The 21,813-nt window shown below is 50.4% G+C and overlaps 34 non-coding genes across 34 annotated transcripts; 7 read left to right on the top strand and 27 right to left on the bottom strand.

Moving 5' to 3' along the window:
- Positions 1 to 335: 335 nt before the first annotated feature.
- On the bottom strand, positions 336 to 408 carry Trnam-cau (transfer RNA methionine (anticodon CAU)). Its single transcript has one exon. It is a non-coding gene; the product is annotated as a tRNA-Met (tRNA).
- Positions 409 to 700: 292 nt separating this feature from the next.
- On the bottom strand, positions 701 to 771 carry Trnag-gcc (transfer RNA glycine (anticodon GCC)). The gene has a single exon. It is a non-coding gene; the product is annotated as a tRNA-Gly (tRNA).
- A 331-nt stretch (positions 772 to 1,102) lies between these two features.
- Positions 1,103 to 1,174, top strand: Trnag-ucc (transfer RNA glycine (anticodon UCC)). The gene has a single exon. It is a non-coding gene; the product is annotated as a tRNA-Gly (tRNA).
- Positions 1,175 to 1,893: 719 nt separating this feature from the next.
- Trnai-aau (transfer RNA isoleucine (anticodon AAU)) lies at positions 1,894 to 1,967 on the bottom strand. Its single transcript has one exon. It is a non-coding gene; the product is annotated as a tRNA-Ile (tRNA).
- Positions 1,968 to 2,225: 258 nt separating this feature from the next.
- Trnae-uuc (transfer RNA glutamic acid (anticodon UUC)) lies at positions 2,226 to 2,297 on the bottom strand. Its single transcript has one exon. It is a non-coding gene; the product is annotated as a tRNA-Glu (tRNA).
- Positions 2,298 to 2,758: 461 nt separating this feature from the next.
- Trnam-cau (transfer RNA methionine (anticodon CAU)) lies at positions 2,759 to 2,831 on the bottom strand. Its single transcript has one exon. It is a non-coding gene; the product is annotated as a tRNA-Met (tRNA).
- Positions 2,832 to 3,123: 292 nt separating this feature from the next.
- Trnag-gcc (transfer RNA glycine (anticodon GCC)) lies at positions 3,124 to 3,194 on the bottom strand. The gene has a single exon. It is a non-coding gene; the product is annotated as a tRNA-Gly (tRNA).
- Positions 3,195 to 3,525: 331 nt separating this feature from the next.
- On the top strand, positions 3,526 to 3,597 carry Trnag-ucc (transfer RNA glycine (anticodon UCC)). The gene has a single exon. It is a non-coding gene; the product is annotated as a tRNA-Gly (tRNA).
- A 719-nt stretch (positions 3,598 to 4,316) lies between these two features.
- Trnai-aau (transfer RNA isoleucine (anticodon AAU)) lies at positions 4,317 to 4,390 on the bottom strand. Its single transcript has one exon. It is a non-coding gene; the product is annotated as a tRNA-Ile (tRNA).
- Positions 4,391 to 4,648: 258 nt separating this feature from the next.
- On the bottom strand, positions 4,649 to 4,720 carry Trnae-uuc (transfer RNA glutamic acid (anticodon UUC)). Its single transcript has one exon. It is a non-coding gene; the product is annotated as a tRNA-Glu (tRNA).
- Positions 4,721 to 5,181: 461 nt separating this feature from the next.
- Trnam-cau (transfer RNA methionine (anticodon CAU)) lies at positions 5,182 to 5,254 on the bottom strand. The gene has a single exon. It is a non-coding gene; the product is annotated as a tRNA-Met (tRNA).
- Positions 5,255 to 5,546: 292 nt separating this feature from the next.
- Trnag-gcc (transfer RNA glycine (anticodon GCC)) lies at positions 5,547 to 5,617 on the bottom strand. The gene has a single exon. It is a non-coding gene; the product is annotated as a tRNA-Gly (tRNA).
- Positions 5,618 to 5,948: 331 nt separating this feature from the next.
- Positions 5,949 to 6,020, top strand: Trnag-ucc (transfer RNA glycine (anticodon UCC)). The gene has a single exon. It is a non-coding gene; the product is annotated as a tRNA-Gly (tRNA).
- Positions 6,021 to 6,739: 719 nt separating this feature from the next.
- On the bottom strand, positions 6,740 to 6,813 carry Trnai-aau (transfer RNA isoleucine (anticodon AAU)). The gene has a single exon. It is a non-coding gene; the product is annotated as a tRNA-Ile (tRNA).
- A 258-nt stretch (positions 6,814 to 7,071) lies between these two features.
- Trnae-uuc (transfer RNA glutamic acid (anticodon UUC)) lies at positions 7,072 to 7,143 on the bottom strand. The gene has a single exon. It is a non-coding gene; the product is annotated as a tRNA-Glu (tRNA).
- A 461-nt stretch (positions 7,144 to 7,604) lies between these two features.
- Positions 7,605 to 7,677, bottom strand: Trnam-cau (transfer RNA methionine (anticodon CAU)). Its single transcript has one exon. It is a non-coding gene; the product is annotated as a tRNA-Met (tRNA).
- A 292-nt stretch (positions 7,678 to 7,969) lies between these two features.
- Positions 7,970 to 8,040, bottom strand: Trnag-gcc (transfer RNA glycine (anticodon GCC)). Its single transcript has one exon. It is a non-coding gene; the product is annotated as a tRNA-Gly (tRNA).
- Positions 8,041 to 8,371: 331 nt separating this feature from the next.
- On the top strand, positions 8,372 to 8,443 carry Trnag-ucc (transfer RNA glycine (anticodon UCC)). The gene has a single exon. It is a non-coding gene; the product is annotated as a tRNA-Gly (tRNA).
- A 719-nt stretch (positions 8,444 to 9,162) lies between these two features.
- On the bottom strand, positions 9,163 to 9,236 carry Trnai-aau (transfer RNA isoleucine (anticodon AAU)). Its single transcript has one exon. It is a non-coding gene; the product is annotated as a tRNA-Ile (tRNA).
- A 258-nt stretch (positions 9,237 to 9,494) lies between these two features.
- Positions 9,495 to 9,566, bottom strand: Trnae-uuc (transfer RNA glutamic acid (anticodon UUC)). Its single transcript has one exon. It is a non-coding gene; the product is annotated as a tRNA-Glu (tRNA).
- A 461-nt stretch (positions 9,567 to 10,027) lies between these two features.
- Trnam-cau (transfer RNA methionine (anticodon CAU)) lies at positions 10,028 to 10,100 on the bottom strand. Its single transcript has one exon. It is a non-coding gene; the product is annotated as a tRNA-Met (tRNA).
- A 292-nt stretch (positions 10,101 to 10,392) lies between these two features.
- Positions 10,393 to 10,463, bottom strand: Trnag-gcc (transfer RNA glycine (anticodon GCC)). The gene has a single exon. It is a non-coding gene; the product is annotated as a tRNA-Gly (tRNA).
- A 331-nt stretch (positions 10,464 to 10,794) lies between these two features.
- Positions 10,795 to 10,866, top strand: Trnag-ucc (transfer RNA glycine (anticodon UCC)). Its single transcript has one exon. It is a non-coding gene; the product is annotated as a tRNA-Gly (tRNA).
- A 719-nt stretch (positions 10,867 to 11,585) lies between these two features.
- Trnai-aau (transfer RNA isoleucine (anticodon AAU)) lies at positions 11,586 to 11,659 on the bottom strand. Its single transcript has one exon. It is a non-coding gene; the product is annotated as a tRNA-Ile (tRNA).
- A 258-nt stretch (positions 11,660 to 11,917) lies between these two features.
- Trnae-uuc (transfer RNA glutamic acid (anticodon UUC)) lies at positions 11,918 to 11,989 on the bottom strand. The gene has a single exon. It is a non-coding gene; the product is annotated as a tRNA-Glu (tRNA).
- Positions 11,990 to 12,450: 461 nt separating this feature from the next.
- Positions 12,451 to 12,523, bottom strand: Trnam-cau (transfer RNA methionine (anticodon CAU)). Its single transcript has one exon. It is a non-coding gene; the product is annotated as a tRNA-Met (tRNA).
- A 292-nt stretch (positions 12,524 to 12,815) lies between these two features.
- On the bottom strand, positions 12,816 to 12,886 carry Trnag-gcc (transfer RNA glycine (anticodon GCC)). The gene has a single exon. It is a non-coding gene; the product is annotated as a tRNA-Gly (tRNA).
- Positions 12,887 to 13,217: 331 nt separating this feature from the next.
- Positions 13,218 to 13,289, top strand: Trnag-ucc (transfer RNA glycine (anticodon UCC)). The gene has a single exon. It is a non-coding gene; the product is annotated as a tRNA-Gly (tRNA).
- A 719-nt stretch (positions 13,290 to 14,008) lies between these two features.
- Trnai-aau (transfer RNA isoleucine (anticodon AAU)) lies at positions 14,009 to 14,082 on the bottom strand. The gene has a single exon. It is a non-coding gene; the product is annotated as a tRNA-Ile (tRNA).
- Positions 14,083 to 14,340: 258 nt separating this feature from the next.
- Positions 14,341 to 14,412, bottom strand: Trnae-uuc (transfer RNA glutamic acid (anticodon UUC)). Its single transcript has one exon. It is a non-coding gene; the product is annotated as a tRNA-Glu (tRNA).
- Positions 14,413 to 14,873: 461 nt separating this feature from the next.
- Positions 14,874 to 14,946, bottom strand: Trnam-cau (transfer RNA methionine (anticodon CAU)). The gene has a single exon. It is a non-coding gene; the product is annotated as a tRNA-Met (tRNA).
- A 292-nt stretch (positions 14,947 to 15,238) lies between these two features.
- Positions 15,239 to 15,309, bottom strand: Trnag-gcc (transfer RNA glycine (anticodon GCC)). Its single transcript has one exon. It is a non-coding gene; the product is annotated as a tRNA-Gly (tRNA).
- A 331-nt stretch (positions 15,310 to 15,640) lies between these two features.
- Trnar-ucg (transfer RNA arginine (anticodon UCG)) lies at positions 15,641 to 15,712 on the top strand. Its single transcript has one exon. It is a non-coding gene; the product is annotated as a tRNA-Arg (tRNA).
- Positions 15,713 to 16,431: 719 nt separating this feature from the next.
- Trnai-aau (transfer RNA isoleucine (anticodon AAU)) lies at positions 16,432 to 16,505 on the bottom strand. The gene has a single exon. It is a non-coding gene; the product is annotated as a tRNA-Ile (tRNA).
- Between the last annotated feature and the right edge of the window lie 5,308 nt (positions 16,506 to 21,813).

Raw genomic sequence — 21,813 nt, 5'->3', positions numbered from 1 at the left:
TTTGGCCTCGTTGTTACAGGGGTACGAGGAAAAGCAAACCTGTGAGTAGTAATATTTATTTACTTATTTCGCAAGTAAAGACCTGCAGCCTGTCATTATACAGGTATAGCAGGCCATACACCGTGTGACTTTACATGTTATATCATACGAAATTCAGTTTTATTACTAGTACATTTTTTCTTGAAAATTTCACAAAAGAACTGCAAGTAGTAATAACGGGAAGTAAGCATTTTCACGCTGAGTTGTTGAAACCTTGTGGATAACAAACTACAAGCTGTTTTGCTCCTTCGCAACCCCAGAGCCGTCTATTCAGCTGTGAACGAAAGTAAATTAAATGCCCCAGGTGAGGATCGAACTCACGACCTTAAGATTATGAGACTTACGCGCTGCCTACTGCGCTACCGAGGCACGTGATTGCCATACATTCTGGAATCTCGGCAAGCAGCAAATACTAGTGGTAGAGAGTCTGCACTTGCTGGCTCATTTTTTCTGTTACTACACGTGCATTCCCAGCGCTGCAGGCAACTTGCGATGCTAGGCCGACGCCAGTATGTACAATAGCACGCACGAGTCCAAACGAGAAGACGTGCGCGCTGCGTGTTTGGCTGTTTCCACACGGAATCCCGCGGTCCATTCTCGTGGCCCACGCACTTCGAGTGCGAAAGACTCGCAGCTCCACTATCGGGGAAAAACAAAATGATGCATCGGCCGGGAATCGAACCCGGGCCGCCCGCGTGGCAGGCGAGCATTCTACCACTGAACCACCGATGCCCAGCTAGTTCGCAGCTTCCTTGTGCTTTCCGCGGCAGACGTCTGAAGGGAAAGTGGGACTGCCGTCCAGCGCCGTGGCATCCTCTCGAGAGAATGCTACAAACGCTGAATCCTGCGCTGCACTGCTTAAAAATGACGCCCGAACTCGATCGTCTTAGTAGTGTTGCGGCGCACGCACGCGACGACTCTTGCCAAAGGACGCGAAATGTGCGTAGAGACGCTGTCTGGATGCGCTCGCCTACCCCGTAATGCGCCTACTGCTGCGACCACCTTCGGCCGCCGCCGACAGGCGGGAAGCAGACACAGTTCGGCGTGCGCAGAAGAAAACCGTGCGGTGGTGGTGTAATGGTCAGCATAGTTGCCTTCCAAGCAGTTGATCCGGGTTCGATTCCCGGCCACCGCAGCCTGCGTTTTACTTCTGCGTATGAGTACTTTTGCCACGCGTCCTTAAATTAATGTTTCTTTCCCCCTCTTACTCGCTGCAGGCCACCCTATATTGTGTGCGTCGATTCCGCTTGAGTCTCGACTTGTCTCGACTTTGCTCGGCTGACGCGAGAGCTGACGCTCTCCAATCGGCCTATATCAGAAGGACTAGCACGCGAAACGACTGAGAGAGGTATGGCGAGGCGGGCACAACATTACTTATGCCTCAAGTAAAGACCTGCTGCCTGTTATCGTGCATTGTGTGATTTTACATGTTCTGTCAGACAAATTCAGTTTTATTACTAGTACATTTCTTTTTTTCTTTGTTGAAAATTTTACAACACGCTCCTTCATTTCACTGTGGCCGCACGGCGCGACTTGGCATACCGAGAGCCAAAACGTGGCGCCAGTGCCCTTGACCGAATAGCGCTGCAGCTCCGAAACCGACGAGAAAAGAGAAATACGAATTGAAACTGTCGGCAGCGCCATGTGTTCGCAGGCGGTCACCCGCCCAAGCACTGACAACGCCCAGCGTCGCGCAGTAGCGGTGATCGGACGAGAAACAGTGTGATCAGTGAAGTGTTTTAGCGCGTCCCGACAAGTCGCTTTCGGGTCCCCTATCTGCTCCCACACAATTTCTTAGTCACCACACTTCCCCGCCGAAATAGGCGTTGCCTTTTTGAAATAGAAAAATCGTATTGGCCCGTGGGGGGATCGAACCCACGACCTTCGCGTTATTAGCACGACGCTCTAACCAACTGAGCTAACGGGCCTCGGTGCACACTGTCTTCCAGCACTTAGAGGCAGTAGCTATGCGTATTTACAGGTAACATTTCTATGGTAGCAGTCCAACAGTGGACCAGCGTCTCTCCTCCCTTTATTCCGCTGCTCGTAGTAATTTCATTGCGTGCCCGTTTCTCTCGACTGTTTTCAGCTCACGTTTATGAACCAGTAGCTATAACGCGAGGAGGACGTGAAAACAGCATTTCGCTCTGTCCAAACTTGTCGTGATTTGTTCCGAAAAAATTACATTCCGGTACCGGGAATCGAACCCGGGCCTCCTGGGTGAAAGCCAGGTATCCTAGCCACTAGACCACACCGGACGCGCACACTTTTTTCGGGGTTTACACCCCCTGCACTGGCTTTCCGTGTCGCACTTTCCCTGTTTGCGACCATCTTTTCGCGCTCCCATGCCGAGGCGCGCATGGCAAAAGTCACAGTCCGTTGCTTTTGGCCTCGTTGTTACAGGGGTACGAGGAAAAGCAAACCTGTGAGTAGTAATATTTATTTACTTATTTCGCAAGTAAAGACCTGCAGCCTGTCATTATACAGGTATAGCAGGCCATACACCGTGTGACTTTACATGTTATATCATACGAAATTCAGTTTTATTACTAGTACATTTTTTCTTGAAAATTTCACAAAAGAACTGCAAGTAGTAATAACGGGAAGTAAGCATTTTCACGCTGAGTTGTTGAAACCTTGTGGATAACAAACTACAAGCTGTTTTGCTCCTTCGCAACCCCAGAGCCGTCAATTCAGCTGTGAACGAAAGTAAATTAAATGCCCCGGGTGAGGATCGAACTCACGACCTTAAGATTATGAGACTTACGCGCTGCCTACTGCGCTACCGAGGCACGTGATTGCCATACCTTCTGGAATCTCGGCAAGCAGCAAATACTAGTGGTAGAGAGTCTGCACTTGCTGGCTCATTTTTTCTGTTACTACACGTGCATTCCCAGCGCTGCAGGCAACTTGCGATGCTAGGCCGACGCCAGTATGTACAATAGCACGCACGAGTCCAAACGAGAAGACGTGCGCGCTGCGTGTTTGGCTGTTTCCACACGGAATCCCGCGGTCCATTCTCGTGGCCCACGCACTTCGAGTGCGAAAGACTCGCAGCTCCACTATCGGGGAAAAACAAAATGATGCATCGGCCGGGAATCGAACCCGGGCCGCCCGCGTGGCAGGCGAGCATTCTACCACTGAACCACCGATGCCCAGCTAGTTCGCAGCTTCCTTGTGCTTTCCGCGGCAGACGTCTGAACGGAAAGTGGGACTGCCGTCCAGCGCCGTGGCATCCTCTCGAGAGAATGCTACAAACGCTGAATCCTGCGCTGCACTGCTTAAAAATGACGCCCGAACTCGATCGTCTTAGTAGTGTTGCGGCGCACGCACGCGACGACTCTTGCCAAAGGACGCGAAATGTGCGTAGAGACGCTGTCTGGATGCGCTCGCCTACCCCGTAATGCGCCTACTGCTGCGACCACCTTCGGCCGCCGCCGACAGGCGGGAAGCAGACACAGCGCGGCGTGCGCAGAAGAAAACCGTGCGGTGGTGGTGTAATGGTCAGCATAGTTGCCTTCCAAGCAGTTGATCCGGGTTCGATTCCCGGCCACCGCAGCCTGCGTTTTACTTCTGCGTATGAGTACTTTTGCCACGCGTCCTTAAATTAATGTTTCTTTCCCCCTCTTACTCGCTGCAGGCCACCCTATATTGTGTGCGTCGATTCCGCTTGAGTCTCGACTTGTCTCGACTTTGCTCGGCTGACGCGAGAGCTGACGCTCTCCAATCGGCCTATATCAGAAGGACTAGCACGCGAAACGACTGAGAGAGGTATGGCGAGGCGGGCACAACATTACTTATGCCTCAAGTAAAGACCTGCTGCCTGTTATCGTGCATTGTGTGATTTTACATGTTCTGTCAGACAAATTCAGTTTTATTACTAGTACATTTCTTTTTTTCTTTGTTGAAAATTTTACAACACGCTCCTTCATTTCACTGTGGCCGCACGGCGCGACTTGGCATACCGAGAGCCAAAACGTGGCGCCAGTGCCCTTGACCGAATAGCGCTGCAGCTCCGAAACCGACGAGAAAAGAGAAATACGAATTGAAACTGTCGGCAGCGCCATGTGTTCGCAGGCGGTCACCCGCCCAAGCACTGACAACGCCCAGCGTCGCGCAGTAGCGGTGATCGGACGAGAAACAGTGTGATCAGTGAAGTGTTTTAGCGCGTCCCGACAAGTCGCTTTCGGGTCCCCTATCTGCTCCCACACAATTTCTTAGTCACCACACTTCCCCGCCGAAATAGGCGTTGCCTTTTTGAAATAGAAAAATCGTATTGGCCCGTGGGGGGATCGAACCCACGACCTTCGCGTTATTAGCACGACGCTCTAACCAACTGAGCTAACGGGCCTCGGTGCACACTGTCTTCCAGCACTTAGAGGCAGTAGCTATGCGTATTTACAGGTAACATTTCTATGGTAGCAGTCCAACAGTGGACCAGCGTCTCTCCTCCCTTTATTCCGCTGCTCGTAGTAATTTCATTGCGTGCCCGTTTCTCTCGACTGTTTTCAGCTCACGTTTATGAACCAGTAGCTATAACGCGAGGAGGACGTGAAAACAGCATTTCGCTCTGTCCAAACTTGTCGTGATTTGTTCCGAAAAAATTACATTCCGGTACCGGGAATCGAACCCGGGCCTCCTGGGTGAAAGCCAGGTATCCTAGCCACTAGACCACACCGGACGCGCACACTTTTTTCGGGGTTTACACCCCCTGCACTGGCTTTCCGTGTCGCACTTTCCCTGTTTGCGACCATCTTTTCGCGCTCCCATGCCGAGGCGCGCATGGCAAAAGTCACAGTCCGTTGCTTTTGGCCTCGTTGTTACAGGGGTACGAGGAAAAGCAAACCTGTGAGTAGTAATATTTATTTACTTATTTCGCAAGTAAAGACCTGCAGCCTGTCATTATACAGGTATAGCAGGCCATACACCGTGTGACTTTACATGTTATATCATACGAAATTCAGTTTTATTACTAGTACATTTTTTCTTGAAAATTTCACAAAAGAACTGTAAGTAGTAATAACGGGAAGTAAGCATTTTCACGCTGAGTTGTTGAAACCTTGTGGATAACAAACTACAAGCTGTTTTGCTCCTTCGCAACCCCAGAGCCGTCAATTCAGCTGTGAACGAAAGTAAATTAAATGCCCCGGGTGAGGATCGAACTCACGACCTTAAGATTATGAGACTTACGCGCTGCCTACTGCGCTACCGAGGCACGTGATTGCCATACCTTCTGGAATCTCGGCAAGTAGCAAATACTAGTGGTAGAGAGTCTGCACTTGCTGGCTCATTTTTTCTGTTACTACACGTGCATTCCCAGCGCTGCAGGCAACTTGCGATGCTAGGCCGACGCCAGTATGTACAATAGCACGCACGAGTCCAAACGAGAAGACGTGCGCGCTGCGTGTTTGGCTGTTTCCACACGGAATCCCGCGGTCCATTCTCGTGGCCCACGCACTTCGAGTGCGAAAGACTCGCAGCTCCACTATCGGGGAAAAACAAAATGATGCATCGGCCGGGAATCGAACCCGGGCCGCCCGCGTGGCAGGCGAGCATTCTACCACTGAACCACCGATGCCCAGCTAGTTCGCAGCTTCCTTGTGCTTTCCGCGGCAGACGTCTGAACGGAAAGTGGGACTGCCGTCCAGCGCCGTGGCATCCTCTCGAGAGAATGCTACAAACGCTGAATCCTGCGCTGCACTGCTTAAAAATGACGCCCGAACTCGATCGTCTTAGTAGTGTTGCGGCGCACGCACGCGACGACTCTTGCCAAAGGACGCGAAATGTGCGTAGAGACGCTGTCTGGATGCGCTCGCCTACCCCGTAATGCGCCTACTGCTGCGACCACCTTCGGCCGCCGCCGACAGGCGGGAAGCAGACACAGCGCGGCGTGCGCAGAAGAAAACCGTGCGGTGGTGGTGTAATGGTCAGCATAGTTGCCTTCCAAGCAGTTGATCCGGGTTCGATTCCCGGCCACCGCAGCCTGCGTTTTACTTCTGCGTATGAGTACTTTTGCCACGCGTCCTTAAATTAATGTTTCTTTCCCCCTCTTACTCGCTGCAGGCCACCCTATATTGTGTGCGTCGATTCCGCTTGAGTCTCGACTTGTCTCGACTTTGCTCGGCTGACGCGAGAGCTGACGCTCTCCAATCGGCCTATATCAGAAGGACTAGCACGCGAAACGACTGAGAGAGGTATGGCGAGGCGGGCACAACATTACTTATGCCTCAAGTAAAGACCTGCTGCCTGTTATCGTGCATTGTGTGATTTTACATGTTCTGTCAGACAAATTCAGTTTTATTACTAGTACATTTCTTTTTTTCTTTGTTGAAAATTTTACAACACGCTCCTTCATTTCACTGTGGCCGCACGGCGCGACTTGGCATACCGAGAGCCAAAACGTGGCGCCAGTGCCCTTGACCGAATAGCGCTGCAGCTCCGAAACCGACGAGAAAAGAGAAATACGAATTGAAACTGTCGGCAGCGCCATGTGTTCGCAGGCGGTCACCCGCCCAAGCACTGACAACGCCCAGCGTCGCGCAGTAGCGGTGATCGGACGAGAAACAGTGTGATCAGTGAAGTGTTTTAGCGCGTCCCGACAAGTCGCTTTCGGGTCCCCTATCTGCTCCCACACAATTTCTTAGTCACCACACTTCCCCGCCGAAATAGGCGTTGCCTTTTTGAAATAGAAAAATCGTATTGGCCCGTGGGGGGATCGAACCCACGACCTTCGCGTTATTAGCACGACGCTCTAACCAACTGAGCTAACGGGCCTCGGTGCACACTGTCTTCCAGCACTTAGAGGCAGTAGCTATGCGTATTTACAGGTAACATTTCTATGGTAGCAGTCCAACAGTGGACCAGCGTCTCTCCTCCCTTTATTCCGCTGCTCGTAGTAATTTCATTGCGTGCCCGTTTCTCTCGACTGTTTTCAGCTCACGTTTATGAACCAGTAGCTATAACGCGAGGAGGACGTGAAAACAGCATTTCGCTCTGTCCAAACTTGTCGTGATTTGTTCCGAAAAAATTACATTCCGGTACCGGGAATCGAACCCGGGCCTCCTGGGTGAAAGCCAGGTATCCTAGCCACTAGACCACACCGGACGCGCACACTTTTTTCGGGGTTTACACCCCCTGCACTGGCTTTCCGTGTCGCACTTTCCCTGTTTGCGACCATCTTTTCGCGCTCCCATGCCGAGGCGCGCATGGCAAAAGTCACAGTCCGTTGCTTTTGGCCTCGTTGTTACAGGGGTACGAGGAAAAGCAAACCTGTGAGTAGTAATATTTATTTACTTATTTCGCAAGTAAAGACCTGCAGCCTGTCATTATACAGGTATAGCAGGCCATACACCGTGTGACTTTACATGTTATATCATACGAAATTCAGTTTTATTACTAGTACATTTTTTCTTGAAAATTTCACAAAAGAACTGTAAGTAGTAATAACGGGAAGTAAGCATTTTCACGCTGAGTTGTTGAAACCTTGTGGATAACAAACTACAAGCTGTTTTGCTCCTTCGCAACCCCAGAGCCGTCAATTCAGCTGTGAACGAAAGTAAATTAAATGCCCCGGGTGAGGATCGAACTCACGACCTTAAGATTATGAGACTTACGCGCTGCCTACTGCGCTACCGAGGCACGTGATTGCCATACCTTCTGGAATCTCGGCAAGCAGCAAATACTAGTGGTAGAGAGTCTGCACTTGCTGGCTCATTTTTTCTGTTACTACACGTGCATTCCCAGCGCTGCAGGCAACTTGCGATGCTAGGCCGACGCCAGTATGTACAATAGCACGCACGAGTCCAAACGAGAAGACGTGCGCGCTGCGTGTTTGGCTGTTTCCACACGGAATCCCGCGGTCCATTCTCGTGGCCCACGCACTTCGAGTGCGAAAGACTCGCAGCTCCACTATCGGGGAAAAACAAAATGATGCTTCGGCCGGGAATCGAACCCGGGCCGCCCGCGTGGCAGGCGAGCATTCTACCACTGAACCACCGATGCCCAGCTAGTTCGCAGCTTCCTTGTGCTTTCCGCGGCAGACGTCTGAACGGAAAGTGGGACTGCCGTCCAGCGCCGTGGCATCCTCTCGAGAGAATGCTACAAACGCTGAATCCTGCGCTGCACTGCTTAAAAATGACGCCCGAACTCGATCGTCTTAGTAGTGTTGCGGCGCACGCACGCGACGACTCTTGCCAAAGGACGCGAAATGTGCGTAGAGACGCTGTCTGGATGCGCTCGCCTACCCCGTAATGCGCCTACTGCTGCGACCACCTTCGGCCGCCGCCGACAGGCGGGAAGCAGACACAGCGCGGCGTGCGCAGAAGAAAACCGTGCGGTGGTGGTGTAATGGTCAGCATAGTTGCCTTCCAAGCAGTTGATCCGGGTTCGATTCCCGGCCACCGCAGCCTGCGTTTTACTTCTGCGTATGAGTACTTTTGCCACGCGTCCTTAAATTAATGTTTCTTTCCCCCTCTTACTCGCTGCAGGCCACCCTATATTGTGTGCGTCGATTCCGCTTGAGTCTCGACTTGTCTCGACTTTGCTCGGCTGACGCGAGAGCTGACGCTCTCCAATCGGCCTATATCAGAAGGACTAGCACGCGAAACGACTGAGAGAGGTATGGCGAGGCGGGCACAACATTACTTATGCCTCAAGTAAAGACCTGCTGCCTGTTATCGTGCATTGTGTGATTTTACATGTTCTGTCAGACAAATTCAGTTTTATTACTAGTACATTTCTTTTTTTCTTTGTTGAAAATTTTACAACACGCTCCTTCATTTCACTGTGGCCGCACGGCGCGACTTGGCATACCGAGAGCCAAAACGTGGCGCCAGTGCCCTTGACCGAATAGCGCTGCAGCTCCGAAACCGACGAGAAAAGAGAAATACGAATTGAAACTGTCGGCAGCGCCATGTGTTCGCAGGCGGTCACCCGCCCAAGCACTGACAACGCCCAGCGTCGCGCAGTAGCGGTGATCGGACGAGAAACAGTGTGATCAGTGAAGTGTTTTAGCGCGTCCCGACAAGTCGCTTTCGGGTCCCCTATCTGCTCCCACACAATTTCTTAGTCACCACACTTCCCCGCCGAAATAGGCGTTGCCTTTTTGAAATAGAAAAATCGTATTGGCCCGTGGGGGGATCGAACCCACGACCTTCGCGTTATTAGCACGACGCTCTAACCAACTGAGCTAACGGGCCTCGGTGCACACTGTCTTCCAGCACTTAGAGGCAGTAGCTATGCGTATTTACAGGTAACATTTCTATGGTAGCAGTCCAACAGTGGACCAGCGTCTCTCCTCCCTTTATTCCGCTGCTCGTAGTAATTTCATTGCGTGCCCGTTTCTCTCGACTGTTTTCAGCTCACGTTTATGAACCAGTAGCTATAACGCGAGGAGGACGTGAAAACAGCATTTCGCTCTGTCCAAACTTGTCGTGATTTGTTCCGAAAAAATTACATTCCGGTACCGGGAATCGAACCCGGGCCTCCTGGGTGAAAGCCAGGTATCCTAGCCACTAGACCACACCGGACGCGCACACTTTTTTCGGGGTTTACACCCCCTGCACTGGCTTTCCGTGTCGCACTTTCCCTGTTTGCGACCATCTTTTCGCGCTCCCATGCCGAGGCGCGCATGGCAAAAGTCACAGTCCGTTGCTTTTGGCCTCGTTGTTACAGGGGTACGAGGAAAAGCAAACCTGTGAGTAGTAATATTTATTTACTTATTTCGCAAGTAAAGACCTGCAGCCTGTCATTATACAGGTATAGCAGGCCATACACCGTGTGACTTTACATGTTATATCATACGAAATTCAGTTTTATTACTAGTACATTTTTTCTTGAAAATTTCACAAAAGAACTGTAAGTAGTAATAACGGGAAGTAAGCATTTTCACGCTGAGTTGTTGAAACCTTGTGGATAACAAACTACAAGCTGTTTTGCTCCTTCGCAACCCCAGAGCCGTCAATTCAGCTGTGAACGAAAGTAAATTAAATGCCCCGGGTGAGGATCGAACTCACGACCTTAAGATTATGAGACTTACGCGCTGCCTACTGCGCTACCGAGGCACGTGATTGCCATACCTTCTGGAATCTCGGCAAGCAGCAAATACTAGTGGTAGAGAGTCTGCACTTGCTGGCTCATTTTTTCTGTTACTACACGTGCATTCCCAGCGCTGCAGGCAACTTGCGATGCTAGGCCGACGCCAGTATGTACAATAGCACGCACGAGTCCAAACGAGAAGACGTGCGCGCTGCGTGTTTGGCTGTTTCCACACGGAATCCCGCGGTCCATTCTCGTGGCCCACGCACTTCGAGTGCGAAAGACTCGCAGCTCCACTATCGGGGAAAAACAAAATGATGCATCGGCCGGGAATCGAACCCGGGCCGCCCGCGTGGCAGGCGAGCATTCTACCACTGAACCACCGATGCCCAGCTAGTTCGCAGCTTCCTTGTGCTTTCCGCGGCAGACGTCTGAACGGAAAGTGGGACTGCCGTCCAGCGCCGTGGCATCCTCTCGAGAGAATGCTACAAACGCTGAATCCTGCGCTGCACTGCTTAAAAATGACGCCCGAACTCGATCGTCTTAGTAGTGTTGCGGCGCACGCACGCGACGACTCTTGCCAAAGGACGCGAAATGTGCGTAGAGACGCTGTCTGGATGCGCTCGCCTACCCCGTAATGCGCCTACTGCTGCGACCACCTTCGGCCGCCGCCGACAGGCGGGAAGCAGACACAGCGCGGCGTGCGCAGAAGAAAACCGTGCGGTGGTGGTGTAATGGTCAGCATAGTTGCCTTCCAAGCAGTTGATCCGGGTTCGATTCCCGGCCACCGCAGCCTGCGTTTTACTTCTGCGTATGAGTACTTTTGCCACGCGTCCTTAAATTAATGTTTCTTTCCCCCTCTTACTCGCTGCAGGCCACCCTATATTGTGTGCGTCGATTCCGCTTGAGTCTCGACTTGTCTCGACTTTGCTCGGCTGACGCGAGAGCTGACGCTCTCCAATCGGCCTATATCAGAAGGACTAGCACGCGAAACGACTGAGAGAGGTATGGCGAGGCGGGCACAACATTACTTATGCCTCAAGTAAAGACCTGCTGCCTGTTATCGTGCATTGTGTGATTTTACATGTTCTGTCAGACAAATTCAGTTTTATTACTAGTACATTTCTTTTTTTCTTTGTTGAAAATTTTACAACACGCTCCTTCATTTCACTGTGGCCGCACGGCGCGACTTGGCATACCGAGAGCCAAAACGTGGCGCCAGTGCCCTTGACCGAATAGCGCTGCAGCTCCGAAACCGACGAGAAAAGAGAAATACGAATTGAAACTGTCGGCAGCGCCATGTGTTCGCAGGCGGTCACCCGCCCAAGCACTGACAACGCCCAGCGTCGCGCAGTAGCGGTGATCGGACGAGAAACAGTGTGATCAGTGAAGTGTTTTAGCGCGTCCCGACAAGTCGCTTTCGGGTCCCCTATCTGCTCCCACACAATTTCTTAGTCACCACACTTCCCCGCCGAAATAGGCGTTGCCTTTTTGAAATAGAAAAATCGTATTGGCCCGTGGGGGGATCGAACCCACGACCTTCGCGTTATTAGCACGACGCTCTAACCAACTGAGCTAACGGGCCTCGGTGCACACTGTCTTCCAGCACTTAGAGGGAGTAGCTATGCGTATTTACAGGTAACATTTCTATGGTAGCAGTCCAACAGTGGACCAGCGTCTCTCCTCCCTTTATTCCGCTGCTCGTAGTAATTTCATTGCGTGCCCGTTTCTCTCGACTGTTTTCAGCTCACGTTTATGAACCAGTAGCTATAACGCGAGGAGGACGTGAAAACAGCATTTCGCTCTGTCCAAACTTGTCGTGATTTGTTCCGAAAAAATTACATTCCGGTACCGGGAATCGAACCCGGGCCTCCTGGGTGAAAGCCAGGTATCCTAGCCACTAGACCACACCGGACGCGCACACTTTTTTCGGGGTTTACACCCCCTGCACTGGCTTTCCGTGTCGCACTTTCCCTGTTTGCGACCATCTTTTCGCGCTCCCATGCCGAGGCGCGCATGGCAAAAGTCACAGTCCGTTGCTTTTGGCCTCGTTGTTACAGGGGTACGAGGAAAAGCAAACCTGTGAGTAGTAATATTTATTTACTTATTTCGCAAGTAAAGACCTGCAGCCTGTCATTATACAGGTATAGCAGGCCATACACCGTGTGACTTTACATGTTATATCATACGAAATTCAGTTTTATTACTAGTACATTTTTTCTTGAAAATTTCACAAAAGAACTGCAAGTAGTAATAACGGGAAGTAAGCATTTTCACGCTGAGTTGTTGAAACCTTGTGGATAACAAACTACAAGCTGTTTTGCTCCTTCGCAACCCCAGAGCCGTCAATTCAGCTGTGAACGAAAGTAAATTAAATGCCCCGGGTGAGGATCGAACTCACGACCTTAAGATTATGAGACTTACGCGCTGCCTACTGCGCTACCGAGGCACGTGATTGCCATACCTTCTGGAATCTCGGCAAGCAGCAAATACTAGTGGTAGAGAGTCTGCACTTGCTGGCTCATTTTTTCTGTTACTACACGTGCATTCCCAGCGCTGCAGGCAACTTGCGATGCTAGGCCGACGCCAGTATGTACAATAGCACGCACGAGTCCAAACGAGAAGACGTGCGCGCTGCGTGTTTGGCTGTTTCCACACGGAATCCCGCGGTCCATTCTCGTGGCCCACGCACTTCGAGTGCGAAAGACTCGCAGCTCCACTATCGGGGAAAAACAAAATGATGCATCGGCCGGGAATCGAACCCGGGCCGCCCGCGTGGCAGGCGAGCATTCTACCACTGAACCACCGATGCCCAGCTAGTTCGCAGCTTCCTTGTGCTTTCCGCGGCAGACGTCTGAACGGAAAGTGGGACTGCCGTCCAGCGCCGTGGCATCCTCTCGAGAGAATGCTACAAACGCTGAATCCTGCGCTGCACTGCTTAAAAATGACGCCCGAACTCGATCGTCTTAGTAGTGTTGCGGCGCACGCACGCGACGACTCTTGCCAAAGGACGCGAAATGTGCGTAGAGACGCTGTCTGGATGCGCTCGCCTACCCCGTAATGCGCCTACTGCTGCGACCACCTTCGGCCGCCGCCGACAGGCGGGAAGCAGACACAGCGCGGCGTGCGCAGAAGAAAACCGTGCGGTGGTGGTGTAATGGTCAGCATAGTTGCCTTCCAAGCAGTTGATCCGGGTTCGATTCCCGGCCACCGCAGCCTGCGTTTTACTTCTGCGTATGAGTACTTTTGCCACGCGTCCTTAAATTAATGTTTCTTTCCCCCTCTTACTCGCTGCAGGCCACCCTATATTGTGTGCGTCGATTCCGCTTGAGTCTCGACTTGTCTCGACTTTGCTCGGCTGACGCGAGAGCTGACGCTCTCCAATCGGCCTATATCAGAAGGACTAGCACGCGAAACGACTGAGAGAGGTATGGCGAGGCGGGCACAACATTACTTATGCCTCAAGTAAAGACCTGCTGCCTGTTATCGTGCATTGTGTGATTTTACATGTTCTGTCAGACAAATTCAGTTTTATTACTAGTACATTTCTTTTTTTCTTTGTTGAAAATTTTACAACACGCTCCTTCATTTCACTGTGGCCGCACGGCGCGACTTGGCATACCGAGAGCCAAAACGTGGCGCCAGTGCCCTTGACCGAATAGCGCTGCAGCTCCGAAACCGACGAGAAAAGAGAAATACGAATTGAAACTGTCGGCAGCGCCATGTGTTCGCAGGCGGTCACCCGCCCAAGCACTGACAACGCCCAGCGTCGCGCAGTAGCGGTGATCGGACGAGAAACAGTGTGATCAGTGAAGTGTTTTAGCGCGTCCCGACAAGTCGCTTTCGGGTCCCCTATCTGCTCCCACACAATTTCTTAGTCACCACACTTCCCCGCCGAAATAGGCGTTGCCTTTTTGAAATAGAAAAATCGTATTGGCCCGTGGGGGGATCGAACCCACGACCTTCGCGTTATTAGCACGACGCTCTAACCAACTGAGCTAACGGGCCTCGGTGCACACTGTCTTCCAGCACTTAGAGGGAGTAGCTATGCGTATTTACAGGTAACATTTCTATGGTAGCAGTCCAACAGTGGACCAGCGTCTCTCCTCCCTTTATTCCGCTGCTCGTAGTAATTTCATTGCGTGCCCGTTTCTCTCGACTGTTTTCAGCTCACGTTTATGAACCAGTAGCTATAACGCGAGGAGGACGTGAAAACAGCATTTCGCTCTGTCCAAACTTGTCGTGATTTGTTCCGAAAAAATTACATTCCGGTACCGGGAATCGAACCCGGGCCTCCTGGGTGAAAGCCAGGTATCCTAGCCACTAGACCACACCGGACGCGCACACTTTTTTCGGGGTTTACACCCCCTGCACTGGCTTTCCGTGTCGCACTTTCCCTGTTTGCGACCATCTTTTCGCGCTCCCATGCCGAGGCGCGCATGGCAAAAGTCACAGTCCGTTGCTTTTGGCCTCGTTGTTACAGGGGTACGAGGAAAAGCAAACCTGTGAGTAGTAATATTTATTTACTTATTTCGCAAGTAAAGACCTGCAGCCTGTCATTATACAGGTATAGCAGGCCATACACCGTGTGACTTTACATGTTATATCATACGAAATTCAGTTTTATTACTAGTACATTTTTTCTTGAAAATTTCACAAAAGAACTGCAAGTAGTAATAACGGGAAGTAAGCATTTTCACGCTGAGTTGTTGAAACCTTGTGGATAACAAACTACAAGCTGTTTTGCTCCTTCGCAACCCCAGAGCCGTCAATTCAGCTGTGAACGAAAGTAAATTAAATGCCCCGGGTGAGGATCGAACTCACGACCTTAAGATTATGAGACTTACGCGCTGCCTACTGCTCTACCGAGGCACGTGATTGCCATACCTTCTGGAATCTCGGCAAGCAGCAAATACTAGTGGTAGAGAGTCTGCACTTGCTGGCTCATTTTTTCTGTTACTACACGTGCATTCCCAGCGCTGCAGGCAACTTGCGATGCTAGGCCCACGCCAGTATGTACAATAGCACGCACGAGTCCAAACGAGAAGACGTGCGCGCTGCGTGTTTGGCTGTTTCCACACGGAATCCCGCGGTCCATTCTCGTGGCCCACGCACTTCGAGTGCGAAAGACTCGCAGCTCCACTATCGGGGAAAAACAAAATGATGCATCGGCCGGGAATCGAACCCGGGCCGCCCGCGTGGCAGGCGAGCATTCTACCACTGAACCACCGATGCCCAGCTAGTTCGCAGCTTCCTTGTGCTTTCCGCGGCAGACGTCTGAACGGAAAGTGGGACTGCCGTCCAGCGCCGTGGCATCCTCTCGAGAGAATGCTACAAACGCTGAATCCTGCGCTGCACTGCTTAAAAATGACGCCCGAACTCGATCGTCTTAGTAGTGTTGCGGCGCACGCACGCGACGACTCTTGCCAAAGGACGCGAAATGTGCGTAGAGACGCTGTCTGGATGCGCTCGCCTACCCCGTAATGCGCCTACTGCTGCGACCACCTTCGGCCGCCGCCGACAGGCGGGAAGCAGACACAGCGCGGCGTGCGCAGAAGAAAACCGTGCGGTGGTGGTGTAATGGTCAGCATAGTTGCCTTCGAAGCAGTTGATCCGGGTTCGATTCCCGGCCACCGCAGCCTGCGTTTTACTTCTGCGTATGAGTACTTTTGCCACGCGTCCTTAAATTAATGTTTCTTTCCCCCTCTTACTCGCTGCAGGCCACCCTATATTGTGTGCGTCGATTCCGCTTGAGTCTCGACTTGTCTCGACTTTGCTCGGCTGACGCGAGAGCTGACGCTCTCCAATCGGCCTATATCAGAAGGACTAGCACGCGAAACGACTGAGAGAGGTATGGCGAGGCGGGCACAACATTACTTATGCCTCAAGTAAAGACCTGCTGCCTGTTATCGTGCATTGTGTGATTTTACATGTTCTGTCAGACAAATTCAGTTTTATTACTAGTACATTTCTTTTTTTCTTTGTTGAAAATTTTACAACACGCTCCTTCATTTCACTGTGGCCGCACGGCGCGACTTGGCATACCGAGAGCCAAAACGTGGCGCCAGTGCCCTTGACCGAATAGCGCTGCAGCTCCGAAACCGACGAGAAAAGAGAAATACGAATTGAAACTGTCGGCAGCGCCATGTGTTCGCAGGCGGTCACCCGCCCAAGCACTGACAACGCCCAGCGTCGCGCAGTAGCGGTGATCGGACGAGAAACAGTGTGATCAGTGAAGTGTTTTAGCGCGTCCCGACAAGTCGCTTTCGGGTCCCCTATCTGCTCCCACACAATTTCTTAGTCACCACACTTCCCCGCCGAAATAGGCGTTGCCTTTTTGAAATAGAAAAATCGTATTGGCCCGTGGGGGGATCGAACCCACGACCTTCGCGTTATTAGCACGACGCTCTAACCAACTGAGCTAACGGGCCTCGGTGCACACTGTCTTCCAGCACTTAGAGGGAGTAGCTATGCGTATTTACAGGTAACATTTCTATGGTAGCAGTCCAACAGTGGACCAGCGTCTCTCCTCCCTTTATTCCGCTGCTCGTAGTAATTTCATTGCGTGCCCGTTTCTCTCGACTGTTTTCAGCTCACGTTTATGAACCAGTAGCTATAACGCGAGGAGGACGTGAAAACAGCATTTCGCTCTGTCCAAACTTGTCGTGATTTGTTCCGAAAAAATTACATTCCGGTACCGGGAATCGAACCCGGGCCTCCTGGGTGAAAGCCAGGTATCCTAGCCACTTTTTTTATTTTTTTTATTGTTCTTTTTTTTTTTGTTTCGTTTTTTTTTGTCTTCTATTTTTTTATTTTTATATTAGAGCCAGGCTTACTTCAGCCTGATGGCTTCTCATGGGTGTGTCAGCAACCTATTAGTGCTGCGACACGAGGGCGAAGGGTAAACGAAATAGCCACCTTGTTGGCGTAAAATGAATGAGAAACTTAATAGATAATTTCATAAAGGAAAAAAAAAGGAAATCTGAGGTTGAACAACATGTCGTTTGATCGTTCTTCAGCTCTGTCGGTGAGACAATGTTCGGTTCAAGAAATTTGCGTAGTTGTCTTTGTATTTCATTTGTCGTTCGAGCTTTTGATGTTCTGTCATCAGGTACATCCAATAATCTGCTTCACTTTTCGTCATAGCCGTTGAGATGTAATGGACTGTCAGTCCTTTGAGCCAGTTGGCTGACCTTCTTTTAGTGTTAGGATATGGCGCGTCATCAGGCAGAAGGACGTGTGTCGGTGAAATTGTGTTGGGTGACGTACGTAGCACATGTGCTAGTTTTTGCCTGAAGAGGTTCCACACGTCTTTCACATCTTCACAGACGAAGCGATGTTCTGCAGTGTCGACGACATTGCAGTTGGAACAGTTTGGTGTGTGTGCCAGACGTATCGCGTGCAGTTTGGAGTTGGTTGGGATTTTTCTATTGACTGCGAGGTACCACGTCGATCGCACATTGGATGGTAGATGGGGGTCAGATATGTTGTCCCATATGTTTTTCCAATTATAATGTCGAAACTTGTTTTCTATTCGATTGCGCAATTTTCCTTCCAGCAAGGTGTTGTAAACCTCCTTAACCCGATATATGTCCTTCTCCGGTATTCTATGGCGTACATAGCTGTATTCCACCAGAAAGTGTTTATAGTGGTACAGCTCGTGGGAGATGTGATGCACATCGATTGGTGGATCTCTGCTGACTGGGGTGATTTCACGTAAGAGATGAGCCACTAAGGTCCGCGGTGATCGTTGCCACTGTTTATAAGTTTTGCTAACGTATAGCGCTTGCGCTTTAAGGTAGATGTCCGTCAGTTGTAGCCCTCCATTGCGTGTCGGTAGCGTCAAGGTATCATATGAAACCTTAAATATCTGACCTCTGCTGACAAAATAACCAAGCGCTGCTTGCATTTGGTGTGCAATGGTTCGTGGCAGAGGCAGCACTTGAGCAACATAGTTGACTTTGGAAGTGATGTATGTATTGGCCAGTTGCACTTTTTGTATTACGTTTAAATTACGCAAGCTGTGTTGTTTTATGCTTGCCCGTAAGGTGGCAAGTAATTTTCGATAATTGAGAGCGGCCGTGCGGCGGATATTACTCGTATATTCTATTCCAAGGCATTTGATTTTTTCCACAGTGTTGATACTTCCAGCGGCTCTGATCTCTATACCCCGACCAAGATTCATAATACCAGATTTATTGCGGTTGAGTTTAGCTCCTGACGCCATTTCGTAGGTCGCCACAACTTCAAGTACTGTTTCCACCTCTCTTTCGTCAGTCACAAGTACCCCTACATCGTCCGCGTAGGCTTGACATATGATCTTCTGTCCGTGTATATGTAATCCACGGAGTTGCCGAGTCAGAGATACTAAGAGAGGTTCAAGCGCAATCGCGAAAAGCGTCATGGACATTGGGCAACCTTGTCTTACCGAACTCTGAATATTGATCGGGTGACTGAGTTGTCCGTTAACACTGACTCTTGACGTGCTATTCGTCAGTATGTTTTTCACGGAGGCTATAATTTTCTGGGGGAAGTGCATGGATGTCATACACCGGAGCAGGTACGAATGATTAACTTTATCAAAAGCTTTTTCAAAGTCAAGCGACATCAGAGCACAGCCAATGTTGCAGGCTTCCGATATCGCTATAATGTCTCTGTAGTCGCATAAGGTCTGAAATATCGTTCTGTCCTTTCCCACACTTGTCTGGTAGGCTCCTGTCACTGTACGAATAACAGAATTGAACCTTTGCATCATGATACGGGCGAAGATTTTATAATCACTATTGAGAAGTGTTATGGGTCGAAGATTCTCCACGGTTTTGCCTCCTGGTGTTTTGGGGACTAAGACCACTGTACCTTCACAGAATTCCTTCGGAAGGTCAGTGTCCGCATTTAGTATTTCATTGCACACGAGTGTCAATTTAGCAATTACTTGTTCGCGAAAAGTTTGATAAAATTCAGCGGGTAGCCCATCTGGTCCAGGTGATTTGTTCTTTGGGCTCTTCGAGATGGCATCTTCGACGTCTTCGTCCGTTATTCTCGCTGCGAGCACATCAGCTTCTTCTGGAGTGAGTCGCTCTGTCGTCCTAGCAGTGAGAGCTTGCTGCACCGTTTCATCTGTCTGTGTATTGGCCAGCAATTCACTAAAGTGTCGATGGATCTCGTCTCGTATTGCAGCTTGATCTGTCAAGAGTCTCCCGTCTGAAGTTTTGAGTTCCGTCAGAATTTTAAGTTTTTGTCTTTTGTTCTCTTGGAGAATGTGGTACATCGATGTTGTTTCTTCTCGTGTACCGTTCTGCAAACGCGTTCGTATTTTACAGCCTTCGAGATGGTGTCTCTGCAGGTTGAGCAATTTTGCTTTTATTCTGTTGATTTGCCCATAAGTTGTTATGACTGTAGCATCACGAACGCACAAGTCTCTCAGACAGCTGAAGTAAAACTCTACTGTCCGCTTCCGCCAGGCGACTTTTTCACGGGAGTAAGTTTTCATTGTCTTTATTATTGCGGGCTTCGCGCAGTTTAGCCACCAATTCAGCGCCGTGCCGTACAAGTGGAACTTCCTTTCACATTCTGCCCAAGTGGTGTGGAAGGCGGCGTGACATCCAGGATCCGAAAGATGAGTAACGTTTAACTTCCACTGACCTCTCGCCCTGTAAGTGCCTTGTTTCTCTAAATTTATCGTACATATGTACGCGATATGATCAGAGAAAATCGTGGGCCATAGCTCAGACTGTAAAACGTGTCTCCTTAAATTGGATGTTGCGTAAATTCTGTCGATACGACTGGCAGAATGGCTGGTGATATAGGTGAAACCTAGCCTATCACCGTGTTTTAGTTCCCAAGTATCAAACAGTTGGAAGTCTCTGACGATGTCCTCCAGCTCCAGAGATTTGTTAAAATTTGGCGTCTGATCCTTGGGACTCAGCACGCAATTAAAGTCACCCGCAAAAATTATTTGGTCAAATCGCACCGCGAAAAGGGGGGCGATGTCCTCTTTGAAAAATTCGGCCCTGCGGCGCTTGTTTCCGGTTCCTGACGGGGCATATATGTTGATAAACCTGGTGTTGTTTATCGTGACAGCGAGACCTCTACTGTTAGGCAGTTGCGCCACGTCTGTAAGTAGGATCCCCTCTTTAGTCATAATCGCTGTGCCGAGGCTATTGTCATTGCCAGGATTGATGACGGCGTTGTAGCCAGTGATGTCGTCCAAACGGATAGCCGTTACTTCTTGCAGCATTAAGATGTCAATGTCAGCGGCGTACAGAAAATCTTGGAGATTTCTCAGATTGAGGGTGCTGCTAATTTTATTTATATTCAAGGTTGCAATTCTGTACGCCTGTAAAGCCGTCATGTCGACTATACCGTGTCAGGTGGGGTACTGTTTGCCAAGGGAAGTGGATGCTTGCTCCACTTAGAAGAAGTCGGCATCATCATCTGCCGCACGAGTATCTTTGATGGTGGTTTGTTGCCGGGTTGACACATCCTGTCGACGGTCGGGTGCCGTCCGTCCTGAACGTTGTGCTATGTCAGCCATCTCTGCATCATGGCTTTGCTCCTCCATGTCATCCGCCCAGGCTCGCGTGCACGTAACTTCCCGCGTGTACGTGTTGGGTACAAGTGGAAGGTCCTTCAGACTGGCTGTACCGTCTTGAATGTGGATTCCACGGTCGGGGTCAGTGTCCTCATTTCGAGTCTTCTTTTTTATTGTTCGATCTTCCAGAGGAGTTGCCTGTGTCGTCTCCGCCAGTTCTTGGCCTATTTGTTTCGCCTTTTCGCGCAGAATTGGCGCGGCTTCTGCTGCTCCCTGACGGGCTATTCGACGTTTCTTCCGTTTCTTTGGTGAAACAGTTATAGGCTGCTGGTCATTATCCTCCGACGTGGCAACCGTATCTTCTTTGTGTTGCCCGACTTCTTCGAGTGATTTGCACATGCCTTCTTCTGCCGTCTTAGCCTGGTCTTGTTCTCCACGCCTGTCAGTTTCCTCGTATTGTGAGTGTGCTGGACCTGTAGCTTCTGTGCTGCTAGTATCCATGGCTACGCTACCATCGGGAACGTCGGCATAAGCAACTACCGCCGTGTCGATACACATGTCTGGGGCGACCTCACTGCGTAGTGCGGCGGCGTACGTCACGGGTAGCGTGGCCATTTGACTAGGCGGGGCTCGCTCCCCAGTCGGCAGTTGCGTCACACGCCGTTGAACACACTGCGCGCGGACGTGTTGCGTAGAACCACAGCCCGAGCAGGTTCTCGGCTGGCCATCGTAAATGATGATCGCTCTATATCCACCAATCCAGAGATACGACGGGATATGTTTCAGCATGTCAATCTTAACTTGCCTGACTCCATTTAATACTGGATACTTGTGCAAGCTAGACCATTTTTCGGCGACATTGCTAATAATGGTGCCATAGTCTCTCAGTTTGTTGTTAATCTCCTCGGGCGTTATTTCAAAGGGGAGCTCAAAGATTCGAACCGTTCGTATTCCCATTCCGGCACGCGAAACCGTGACCTGCCCTATGTGTCCGTCTGAATGTTTGAAATTTGCCACCCCACCACATGCTTCTACAATTTGGTCGCACTTGACAGAACTGGATAACTTAAGGAACACAGTCGGACTGACAATCGACAGGTGTATTCCAATCAATTCATCCACTTTGATCTGAAAAGTTTCTTCGATAAATGCCTCAACTTCGTAAGATTTCGGTCGGGTGTAGTTCGGATCGAAAATCAACTTCAAAG

Source organism: Schistocerca gregaria, chromosome 2, assembly GCF_023897955.1.
Source record: "Schistocerca gregaria isolate iqSchGreg1 chromosome 2, iqSchGreg1.2, whole genome shotgun sequence".
In the NCBI taxonomy this organism is placed as follows: domain Eukaryota; kingdom Metazoa; phylum Arthropoda; class Insecta; order Orthoptera; family Acrididae; genus Schistocerca; species Schistocerca gregaria.
Note: the sequence above shows the minus strand (reverse complement) of the source record. Positions and strands in the feature narration are given on the sequence as shown.